The sequence below is a fragment of the Lissotriton helveticus genome, chromosome 8, assembly GCF_964261635.1.
Source record: "Lissotriton helveticus chromosome 8, aLisHel1.1, whole genome shotgun sequence".
NCBI lineage: Eukaryota > Metazoa > Chordata > Amphibia > Caudata > Salamandridae > Lissotriton > Lissotriton helveticus.
The window spans coordinates 1,343,869,775-1,343,882,623 of NC_136069.1; the positions used below are offsets into that span (position 1 = coordinate 1,343,869,775).

At 47.8% G+C, this 12,849-nt stretch overlaps 1 protein-coding gene across 4 annotated transcripts in view; it reads left to right on the top strand.

Annotated features, from left to right (window-relative positions):
• GPR161 (G protein-coupled receptor 161) overlaps nt 1–12,849 on the top strand; it is a 105,370-nt gene that overhangs the window by 19,753 nt on the left and 72,768 nt on the right. The window contains exon 2 of one of the 4 annotated variants that reach the window (XM_078658326.1): nt 8,703–8,797. The exons of the other annotated variants lie outside the window; for them this stretch is intronic. The gene's annotated coding sequence lies outside the window, so the exon portion shown is untranslated. The remainder of the gene's footprint in view (nt 1–8,702; nt 8,798–12,849) is intronic. 4 annotated transcript variants of the gene reach the window in all.

Here is a 12,849-nt window from a genome sequence, read left to right on the forward strand (position 1 = left end):
TTCAATGAGGCGGTGGGAGAGATCCTCAGATTCCATCATGTAATCTTGCTTCAAAGAGCAGTTCCTCCTAATGCGGGGGGAACTGCCCGTATGGTAGGTTGTCCCTTAATCTTCTAGGATGGTGGCTATTGTATTGGAGAAGGGAGTTGCGCTCTGCTATTTTCCGATACAGGGTTGTCCGTAGTGTCCCATTGTCGTCAAAGATGGTTATATCTAGAAAATCGATCTTTCATTCATCCAAGTGCATAGTAAATTTGATATCCTGTGACCGCAAATTTAGCCAAGTATAGAAAGATGTGAGTTCCAGAGCGCTGCCTATCCAAATTAGAATGATATCGTCGATATAACGCATCCATAGACCCACATTAGATCGGAAAGGGTTCAGGTCGTTCAAGATTAAATCACTTTCGAAAGTAGCCATGAAGATAATAGCTAAATCGGGGGCAAAAGTGGCCCCCATAGCTACACCTTTGGTTTGGAGGTAGAAGCAATCTTGGATCATAAAAAAGTTCTTCATCATGGCAACTCCGTGGGTACAGTTACGGGAGTCTCACGTTGATCCAGTATTGTCTGCATGGCCTCGAGTGCTGATTCCTGGGGGATGCTCGTGTAGAGCGAAACGATGTCACAGGTGACAAGAAGTTGATTATTCCTGTCGAAAGGGTGACCATACACAAGGTTGATAATCTGTGTAGTGTTCCGTAGGTAGTCTGCGTCTTTTCCGCGATGGGCTTCAGGAAAACGTCTATTTACGGCATAGTGGCTCCAGCATGGAGCCGCAGCCGGACACAATGGGGCGTCTAGGTGGGTTGGTCATGTCCTTGTGTATTTTCAGTAATGTATAAATTGTTGGTGTTCTGGGGTTCTTCTGATTTAAGAAGAGGAATTCATGTTCTGAGAGGAAACCTTGGTAACGGCCGGTTTCCGTGATCTTTAATAGTTCCACAGATAATTCTTTGGAAGGATCACCAGGTAACTTCCGGTAGCTGACTCCATCATTTAGTTGTTTAAGGATCTCCTTCTTGTATTTTTCAACATCTTGGATGACAATGGCACCGCCTTTGTCGGCGGGCTTAATGACAACCTCTCTATTGTTGTTCAGAGTCATTAGTGCCATCTTCTCTGTCCTACTAATGTTGAACTTGGTGTATTTTTCTAGACTCCGAATTTTAGTGACATCTCTCATCACAACACTTTCGTAGGCCAGGATCTTACTTGTCATGGCATAGGAGGGTGGCACAAAGGTGGACGGGATGCGCAGTCCAGTATTGAAATTGCGTGGAATGGTGGTGGAATTTCTGAAGTAGTAGCCGAGTCTTATCTTTCTGAAAAATCTGTGGAGTTCCGTCTTGATTGCAAAGTTATTGGGTGCTGCGGTGGGGAGGTAGGACAGTCCCTTACTCACAACCTTGATGTCATCGTCATTGAGAGTTGACCACAGGATTCAAAGGAGGTCTTACCACCTGTAGACCTTCCGTCGGGTGGATCTCTCGCCATGTTCTTCTGGTGTGAAGCAAACCTGTTTCTGAGCTCTGCCACGTCCTCCATACCAGTCCATGTTGTTGGCTTGCTGGCCCCTCGGTGGGCCCCTGGACCAATTGTTGCCCCGGCCTCTGGGGTGGGTCCCCATTGTCCCTCCCCTAAAAAAGGGGGGTATCTGCTGAGGATAGTTGTACTCCGGGTAAGTATATGCAGAACTTGGACCGACCTGGTCCTGATCGCTCTCAGAACTGTAAGAGGAATCGTAGAAGGTGGTGTAATTCCGTCTCCCTCGAAAACCACCTCGTCCCAGGTTGGTGAAGCGACCTCGGTTATCTTGTCGGTAGTAGTCCTCCTGTAGGTAGGGGTAGGTTTTCTTTTTGTCATAGAAACGGATGTCGCGGGCCAGTTTCTCGAGCTTCCTGGTCTGGGTCGTGGTGTCAAAGTCCTTGAGTGTGGCGTCCAAGCAAGTTAATGCATCCTTAGCATTGATGAGTGTTGAGTCACCAGCAATCTCAGCCCGAAGGGCTGCAAAATCTCTAATGAGAATCTGGACCTGCTCTGCAGCTGTTTCTACTCCCAGCACCATCCAGTGCCGGGAGCAGTTGTTGGCAACAAAACTAAACCCTTCTTTGAATCTGGGTACATCCACAAAAATGGCAGGTTCTATTTTGATCTGGAGACCTAGCGAGATGTTAGAGTGTAAGTATTTGGTGAGTACGTGACCATGTAACTTGGTTCGTATTAGCTTCTTCTCTAGTCGTTCCAAACGTGCTGTCTTATCGTTAAGCGTAATGTCTATGGCTGGGGTGTTGAGGGGGGAAAGGAGGTTGTTGGCTGGGTCCCGGAAAAATTGGTTTATGTAGTCTTCAGTATAGGAGAAAAGTTCATTCTCCACCATATTTGAGGGTCAGAATCAATCTGAGTGAGAAAGGAACCTCGCAGGCCAGCGCCTGCTCAAAATACGTTATATTAAACACCCGTTTGTTAAGGAAAAATAACCCTCATTTAATTAACCTTTATGTCAACAGTGATATGATGTGTCCATCTTATATTCAAAATGTCTGGCCTACGGCATTTTTACTAACCTGCGAGGCAGGTGCATGCCTGGCAACCCCACGTTGCATGTCCATCTTTAACTGGATAACATACTTCTTGTAAATTATCCCTCTGGTTAAGAGCTTAAATCTATCTCACCGCAATTATAAGGGTTATTTTTCCATAACAAACGGGCGTCTCATTCCTCACTCAAATAACCTCTGTCAGCAGTGATATGATGTGTCCACCTTATATTCTAAATGTTTTACCTTAATTCTATTGATCATACGGCACCTTTACCACCCTGTGAGGTAGGTAGCTGCCAATAGTGCTGTTTTTTTTACCCGTTCATGACATGGTATCATCATTTTATTCTGTTCATGTGTCCTCACGCGTAAATGCCTTCCTAATACATTTTAATAACCATCCACATAATAACCTCGATTTCATGACTATTTCTTTCCCTTTCCCGCTAGTCTTTCCTCTTACAGGTTGCACGCCAGGTGCGTGGCAACTACGTGCACGTGCGCTTACCGGCCGTCAGTGTCTCCACTGAAAGCGAGCACTTTGGGTGCAGCTCTCTTGACACACGGGACGCTACGCCCGACCTATCTGGAATTCAACTAAGAGGTATGACAGTCCCCTTTCCTTCCCCCTAACCTGTATTCGGACCAGGCATTTTGCCCGTTCGAGCATTTTGCTCCGACTGCTTAACCCAGCTGGGCCCCTTTTAACTAACACTTGGTTATGTTTTTCCCTTTCCTCAGGCACTGCGGGTAGCCGACGGCACCCCTGCCATTGGTGAAGCGAAGCCCCGGCTCTGTTCACCTTTCAACTCTTCGAGTGAGTTACGTCTAATATATTTGTGGCAATGTTAGTCATCCATTTTTCCATAGTTTGTAATGGTTTTGGTTTAAATATAGGCGCGACATTAATGTCTTTTCAGAATTCGACCCGTACCTTGGAGCCATTGATCTGAATCCCAGGAGGACTCTAAACCCACGGTATTGAATCTTCCCTCTACTTCCACCTTGTATTCACTTTGAGCATGCCCGACCCATTTTGGGGCTTATGTAAATATTTGTAATTCCAATTATTTCCTTACTTCACCCTAGGTCGTCTGCCCAACCACTCCCCACGTGTCCTGATGAAGACCCTCTTGTAAGGGCCAACCTGTTCCTACGCTTTTATGGGATCGAAACTTCAACAACCGGATCCCACACCAGCCTCCCTCCCGAACTGCAAATAATTTGGCTTTTTCATTTGAAGGCATGGTGTAAATTAAATACAGTGTCATGTATGCGTTATTTTGTGCCTGGCGCCAGCCTAAGCCAGTCTCGTAATATCTCGCAAAAGGAGTACTTGTGACATATACTGTATAATATATTTTGTTCCTGCACTACCCTTCACCATTTATACCCTCACTTTGCCAACCCCCCTTTCCTTGGGCACTGTTATGTTGATTAGTACATTCATGCTGTGTGTGCTGATTTTTCATGCAGTACTTTGTGATTAAACAACAAAGCTACTTATTTTCTCTCTACTTTTGTTTAAAAAAAATCTACTCGCTGTACTGATTTGTGTTTATCCTGGGACCACTCCCTCTCTGTACCTTCAGTTACCCAGGTCGCAGTGACTTGATTCGGTATACCCCTTTAATGTAACACAGTTCAGACAGGAGGCGATAAGCCTCTTTCTAGACCCCCTACCTATCACATGCATCACGGAATCACAAAAAAACACACTAGATGACAAAATAACGTCGACTGATGTCACCCATGCAATCCGTGCGCTAGCGCGTAACAAGACACCGGGCCTAGGCGGCCTTCCTCTTGAATATTACAGAACCTTCTCTTCCCTGCTAGTCCCCCGTCTAGCAGAGATGTTTGAGACCGCACTCGAAAAGAGAGAATTGCCCAGCTCCCTTCGCGAGCCGGTCATTTTAACATTCCTCAAACCACACCGAGACCCGCGACAAATGTCTTCATACCGCCCCATCACGCTTCTCTCTACCGACTGCAAAATACTGGGGAAAATGTTGGCGGATAGGTATGAACATATTCTGCGGCCCCTGGTCCACCCAGATCAGTGCGGATTCGTTCCCGGTAGAATCATGTCCCAAAAAATACGTCGCTTAGTCCACATTTAAGAACAAGTAGGAGAGACACACCCTAAATCGGCCTGCTTAATTTTAAACCTCGAAAAGGCCTTTGATACCCTCACATGGCCATACCTTTTCTCCGTCCTGCAACGAGCATCGATAGGTCCAACCCTTCAAACGTACACACCGCTTCTCTATACCAAGCCTACATCTCACATTCGAATGGGCCGATACATCTCGTCACCATTCAAGGTAGAGAGAGGTACAAGACAAGGGTGCCCTCTATCGCCCCTGATCTTCGCCCTGGCTGTGGAACCTCTGGCTCTACGATTACGCCAGGATAGAGCAGAGTGGGGCATCCCCCATAGCGGACACCATCCATAGCGTCTCTATGTACGCGGACGACCTACTCTTATACATCCGAGATATCACCGCGGACCTTCCACCGATCCGGACAATACTGAGTTTGCGGAAGCGTCCGGACTTAAAGTAAATTGGGACAAATCCCCACAATTTACCCACTGCACCCAAACCTCGCGCCACAGGAGGTGCGAATCTAAATGCAGAGCCTGCCTTGGAGTACATGCCCCCTGATATCTTGGCATCCGCCTATACCACTCCCCCACCAACATTTATGAGGGTAATCATCGCAACGTGCTGGACGGAATCAGATCGGCGATAGGCTTTTGGAAGAACCTACCGCTGGCCCCAATTGGCCGTGTGGCCTTGGCAAAGATGATCATTGTCCCCCGGCTGCTGTACCACTTTACGAATTTACCGGTAATTCCACCCAAAGCCTTTTTACGCGATCTAGACCTGCTCCTCCGCTCGCTCATCTGGGGGGCAAACAGACACCAGATAGCCCTCACTAAACTGCAATTGCCCACTACACAAGGGGGTCTAGGTGCCCCCTCCTTCGAGTCGTACTTCCTGGCGGCGCAGTTACAATGGCTGTCGTACTGGACGACGGGTAGGCATACAGGTGAAACGCACACAACTCTAGGCCCAGTCCCTACCCCGGAACTCTGTCGCCTGCTGCTCCCAGGCACCAAGCCACGACGGACATATCCCCTACAGGTACCAGTGCCCCGTCGATGCATGCAAAGAATAAACCACATGTCGGCAGGGACCCCGCACTACTCCCCTCGGCGGCCACTGGCCTGCTGGCCCAGACGGGAGAAATACTTCACAACTGCCATGCTCCATATATGGACGGACCGTGAGATAACTCAGGCTGAATCGCTATTCGCAGATGGGCAGCTCAGACCTTATTGCCAGCTTATGGAGGACTACGATCACCCCTCGGGTCATTTAAAAAAAAGTTTTTTTATTAAATTTGTTTTTATTGTGATGAAAAATATACAGTGGAGCGAGATCACAGCACACAATGGGACTTGGTCCAAAAGACCTAGATAAAACACAGCCATTCAGCCCACATCCTGGGGGCTGGGCGGCAATATGGTAATGAGCTAAGGAGCTCCGCATCCATAACCACTTAACATACAGGAGATAGTATCCGCATCCATAACCACTTAACATACAGGAGATAGTATCATCACGGTTTGACATTTTTATCGGTAAACATTTTTTAGGAACAACGAAACAGTCCTTCCCCCCCCCCCCCCCCCCCCCCCCCCAAACTAGGCATCACTAGCTAAACATGTGTGTACAGTTCGTTCATCTCTTCAGGGCCCATTCGAGCACAGGCATCAGAATCCTAAGCAAACTTTCTGGAAACAAAGCAAATCACAATTGCAACAGTGATTATACATGCGTTCTCAGCAGGGCACTACCCCAGGACAGTCGCCATCCCCGCTCCCGCCTCCCTCTCCCTCGGATTCCGACTCCTCCGGGGTAAACAGTTCAACGCTGGTGGCGTCCGAGTCACTACAGGACGACCCCACTGCACACATCATCCTCCATGCAAGCAGGTCCTCCTGCAGCTTTTCATCCCTACGGGTGTGCTGCATGTGTGTCTCTTCAGCTAAGGACCATTCCCTGACAACCCTAAGCCACAATGATATCTCAGGGGCTCTTTGTCCCATCCAGGTAATAGCCACCCTTCGCCGTGCTAACACCAGGAGCAGCTGCAACATCTTATAGGATACATTTCTCTTTTTGGGCTCGGGGACCAAAGCTAACAAACAATGAAGATGGGTCAAGGCGATCCGGAGGCCCGTAACATTCCGAATGTGCTCCACCACCTGCCTCCAGAAGTCCCCGACCAGCGGGCACTCCCAGGCCAAGTGCAGAAATCCCGCCCCCTCCACCCCACACCTAGGGCAGTCGTCCCGTCTGTCTCCAGGGATGCGCCGCAAGGAGACCGGGGTGATATAGGTGCGATGTACAAAATTGAAATGAATTAATTTAAAACTCGCGTTGCACGACACCTTACGGGTGAGAGCTCCGATGCGTTTGCGCTGTCCGGGCTCCAGGGCAACACCCAGATCCGCTTCCCAGGCCGCCCAAGATGGTGAAACCGGTGGATCGGAGTTCCCCTCGGGTCAGTTTTTAATACACCGACAGCTCCTAGAAAATTATCGGCCAGACTCTGACCTCTCTGCAGGCGAGCCAGCAACACACCCGGTCATTCACACCATTCTGTCTATGGGTACGGGTCGGCACCTAGTTACATGGCTTTATAAGTCAATAAGAGAACTCACAAATAAACCACTGCTAACCTTTCGAGCCACATGGGAATGTAAATGTAAAATGTCAAGGTATTTGTAGAGCGCACTGTCACCGAGCGGTTTCCTGACGCTATTACTCATACTGCTGTTGAACCCTTCCTGGCTTTCCCTGTGAAGTGTCCACTCCTGGGCACCCCCAGGGTGAAGCCAGGCATCCTAGCGCTGTTGGGGCCGGTGTGGAGGTTAAGCAAGCTATTGCCCAGAGTTGCAGCGTGGGGCCCATGATTAGAATAGGCACCGAGGCGAGAATTGTCAGGTTCGAGGAAATTGAGCCCAAGACCCGCCGAGGCGGGAATTGAACCCTGGTCCCGGGCCAGAACTCTGCATCAGGGTCTGCCGCTCTACCCATTGAGCCACACTCCTCCTAAGACTAACTTGAAAGTCAATTACACGACAAAGAATGGGAAAGGGCCCTAGAGTACCCCAAAAAAGTATCTAGAAATGCCCGTTTCAAAAATATACAGTTTTTTAATGTCCTACATAGAGCGTATCAAACACCAGCACGCCTGCAGCGGTTCCACCCGGACACCCAATTTCTCTGCCCCAGATGTCACTCGCCAGACGCCCACTTTCGCCACATGTTCTGAAGCAGCCCCACCTTACAATCATCCTGGACTATAGTCCTTGAGACACTCAAAGAACTCAAGGGTCTTACAGATATACACACTTGGGAGGCAGTCTCACTCGAAATATTCAGAAGACCAAAGACACACAAAGTGCCTGTCCGCTTCACATCACTAGCAACGCTACTAGCTAAAAGAAGTATCGCCATGAACTGGCGAGCCCCATTAGGCCCCCCAATAGAGGCGTGGGTGGGAGCGGTACAGAAATGGACGACAGCAGAAGAAGAAACACTAAGGGAGAAGGCGGTGAAAAGAATGAGTAAGCATCCCATATCCATGGAGTGGGCCCTATTATTACACCAGTTCAAGCAACTACAAACGCACACCAACCCTGGCAGCTCCCCGCACAACTCAGCAGACTCGGAAGCACAACCCTCAAACGGGAGTACACATGACACTGCCCCCACCGCCCCAACCAACAAGTGATACACAAAAACTCCACAGTGCACTGCACCGTATACTGCAACTGACCACGTTGTCCAACTGATAGCCCAAAAACAACGCTGTGACACACCTACATACTATAGTTGACGTGACCCAGACACCCTATCTGATGCAAACACCCTGACCCCCTTCTCATTGCATCCCCGATTTTATTTCCCCAGTCCCCCCGACATCACTTTACGAAGAGGATATGTAGACCATTAGACAGATGCCTCTCCTGAGTAAATGATGTATGTCCTACTACTGAACAGCAATACTACTGTCGTGCACATAAATATAACGATGTAATGTGATTTTAACGCAAAACTGTTAATTTTTATTTTTTAGGGAAATATTTTTATTAATACGAGCACTGCAGAGAAGTACACTAGAGGAGGCAGCTCCACCATTTTAGCCATGGCAATACCGCCCCACCACAGAGGGTAAGAGTCTTCCAAAATACCATGCTCACACGCATAGCTACTGCTGTTCCTATATTGCCTTCTAGGAGGTCAGGGAGGGTCTGGTAGATCCAAACCCTGAGGAATTGCACCCAGTCAGTTCCCAGCTCATGTCTCTCAAGTCTGGGGGCACTTCTCTGTTAAAACAGACTGGTGTTCAGCTAGTTCACTTGGAGGCCTTACCTTACCAAAGGCCGCAAAGAAGTGTGTCGCCTTTTAGGTTCTGTGTGCAGGTCGTGCTAGTAAGCTTTATCATTTGTGTACAGGGAAATAACGTGAGACACCCCACGAGCCTGAATGCCAGGAAAGGACAAGCCACTGCGCGCCTTACATGCTAGTGGTTACACTGCAATGGCAAAAAGAAGCAGGGACAGGTGCCATGTCCCACAGCACTTTCCTTATCCCCCTCTTCCCTCCTCGCCTCACTGCTGCTTCCCGGAAGCAGCACTGATCAAATGCTTTTTGATATCAACTAATGTGCACTCCGTCCATTCCGGCTGTCACTAACCCCCTCCCATTATTACCAGCATGCATCTGTTCAGAGCCGTTCACCAGCATAAATCCGATCTGGTCGACGTGGATTAATCCAGGCATGCGGGGAAGTAAATGTGCGCCAGCACACCACTAAATCTTGTAATCGTTTAACATTGACTGGGGAGGGTAGGCAGTTGCACCTGAGGCGGGTTTCCCTGGATTGAGCAGAGGAACAATAAGGGTCTCGCGCATTGTGGGGGGCAGCGTCTTGGCAGTCAGTTCATGTTGGTACAAGGCAGCCAATTAGGGAGCAAGAATGTCGAGGTAAGCAGCATTGAATTCCACCTGGTTTGCCATCGGTACTTTGAACTTTCCCACAGGCAATGCCCCGGTCTTCAGCCCAGATCTCCTCCTTAAAGTCCTTTACTGCCCCCCCCCCTCCCCAGCCCCCCCCTGTGCGTCCACGACATCTCGTGTCCGTTCATTAGGTGACAAAGCAGTCAGCCACTCATTAACAATGGAACCCCTTCGCCCCTAGGTGTATGGTTGGGCACCGTTGGGTGTTATCAGTTCTAGTATCAGCGATCTGCGGCACAAGGAGTTAGCAAACCAAGCAAGTAAGGGGCCCGACCTATTCCCCCTCTGAAGCCCTAACCATAACACACTGATCGAAACAGTGCAGGCGCTCCACATGTTCTGCTACCCTCTCCTTTGCTTCTAGTAATTCCTGCTACAGGTCGGGTCTCTCTGGGTCTGGGTGTGGATGTAAGTGCTCCAAGTACTAAGTGGATAACAATCTAGTAATAAAGTCCTCTGGACCCCTGTTGATTTTGACAAGCATCTCCCCCTAATAACCTCCTTAAAGGCCTCCTATTCCACAAGCAGAGGGGAAGCTGAACCTGTGTTCTCATTGAAATAATGCTGAAACCCTCCAGAACGGCTTTGCGAAACATACATTCTTCTAGGCTCTCTACTCTCAGGCGCCAGCTTGGTATGCAGGTGTGAATTCCACCCCATTGCATTGTCCATAACAAGGGATTGTATTCAGAGATGTTGGAGACTGAGTATTCCATGGATAAAATGGCCCCTAGGGTGTCAGGTGCACATATGGTGTCAAGCCACACATAGTGCATGCATGACCGAGTGGAAGAAATAATCTTGATTTAGGGGTTGGCGGTGACACCAGCCGTCAACCCCATTGACCGTGCCAGCTCTAGAATTTCCATGCCACTCTCCCTGTAGGTGAGTCTCTGAGAGGAGGGTGAAAGTGGTCTAAATCCGTGTTGGCAACACAGTTGAAATCACCTCCAACGATAATGCCAGAGGTAACAAAGGTGCCAGCAATTCTGGACCTTCCAGGAGAGGAATTTAAAACCTAGACCCAGTCTGCCGGGTATATGCATATCTGTAAAGGGGTTTTAACAATGGTTTTGGGTGGCCTCAAAAGGTCCTAATGAAATGGAGTATAACTTTAGTTATGAAATCAATCCTGGGAGAAAGTTTTTGTAGGGTACCATACACATAGAGTCCTTTATTAATGTTTTTACAATTAAGTATTTCAGGTGCTCACACATGTGACAAAGTGCTTATAGTGACTGAGTGAGAAATTATTAAAACAACTATATACAAGGTGTCACAAACAAGGTTATTCCCTACAAAAAAATATATACAATGGGGTAGGGGAGTTTCCTTGAATGGGTCGATGGCGTTTCGATCTAAACAATTCTAGATCATCATCAGGACGTGAGCTTTCTTCAAAAATATATTGGCAGAAGTATTTTCATTAGATATTTGAAGAGCAGGGTTCTGAGGCTGTTGTGACTAAATCCAACTGCACGGCGTCTGTTTAGCAGAGCTCGAGAAATTAATTCTTGGTATGCTTTGGTATACTTTATAGCGTTTCCAACATTGTCGATGTTTGGATATTCTTTTCAGAATATAATTGGCGTTCGGTGCCGAAGCAGCGAGGCACAGATCGCGGCGCCGCGTACCGCGGTGATTAATTCCCGTCGGGACTCTGTACAGCCATTAATTTCGGATCAGAATTCGCATGATCTTGCTTTTCACCAATTATATTCTGAAAAGAATATCCAAACATCGACAATGTTGGAAACGCTATAAAGTATACCAAAGCATACCAATAATTAATTTCTCGAGCTCTGCTAAACAGACGCCGTGCAGTTGCATTTAGTCACAACAGCCTCAGAACCCTGCTCTTCAAATATCTGATGAAAATACTTCTGCCAATAAATTTTTGAAGAAAGCTCACGTCCTGATGATGATCTAGAATTGTTTAGATCGAAACGCCGTCGACCCATTCAAGGAAACTCCCCTACCCCATTGTATATATTTTTTTGTAGGGAATAACCTTGTTTGTGACACCTTGTATATAGTTGTTTTAATAATTTCTCACTCAGTCACTATAAGCACTTTATCACATGTGTGAGCACCTGAAATACTTAATTGTAAAAACATTAATAAAGGACTCTATGTGTATGGTACCCTACAAAAACTCTCCCAGGATTGATTTCATAACTAAAGTTATACTCCATTTCATTAGGACCTTTTGAGGCCACCCAAAACCATTGTTATTTCTATAAATACTTCAACCCCAGGTTTTACTAATGGGGTACCCTTGTTCTTTTTAACTACTATCTGTAAAGGGGGGCATATAGCCATACACAAAAAGAGGAGAAGGAGAGAGTGGCTGCAGGACCCCAGGTAACCCCAACAAACAGAACACTCCAACACCCCTTCCCCAGGACAGTCGGGCATTGACACTCCCACCGAAACTAAATACTACAAGTAAACAACACTGTGGAACATAAATACACCCACCGCCTAAGCAGAAGGGTGGTAGAAATGAGACTGTGCCCTTGAAAGGCAACCAGACCGGTTACCCCCAACCATGCCCCTGTACCAAATAAAAGGGAAAGAAACCCCAAGTGCGAGGAGAAAGAACCCCCCAAGCATGGTGCAGGGAAAGAGCAAATGATCCTACCTCGAGGCACAACGGAGGAGGGGAAAGGCCAAGGGAGCATAAAGCATAGTACATAAAAGATAACATCATAGGAACAAGGTATTAAAGCAGTCCTTCTGCAGTGTGCGTGGTGACCTTGGGCAAATCTCTACTCTAGTTGGTATGCAGGGTTAAATCTGACTTTGTGCCACTGGAGGCTGCTCCCTCTTCGGGTGAACACTGTCCAGAGCCGGAAGTCACAAGTTTCGCTGCTTTCAACATCGCTCTGGTGATCTGTATGGACCTGGTCTGATGAGGGGGCACCACTTTGCCCCCCCTCTATTCTGTTTTTGAATCAGAGGAAACCTACTACACTTCAGTGAGTCTTGACCCTGGTCAAGCCAGTCCCACACTTCACTGGGTTCTAGGAACATTTTTGTGTCCTGGGCAGTGATCAGTCTCAATCATGCAGGGCAAAGCGTGCCATATTGAATATCAAGTATTGGAGCTTGCGTTTGGCTTCCAGGAACAAGGTCTTCTGTTTCTGGACTGCAAGTGTGAAATCCGGGAAGAGCATTACGCAACTGTGCACTTGGTGTTC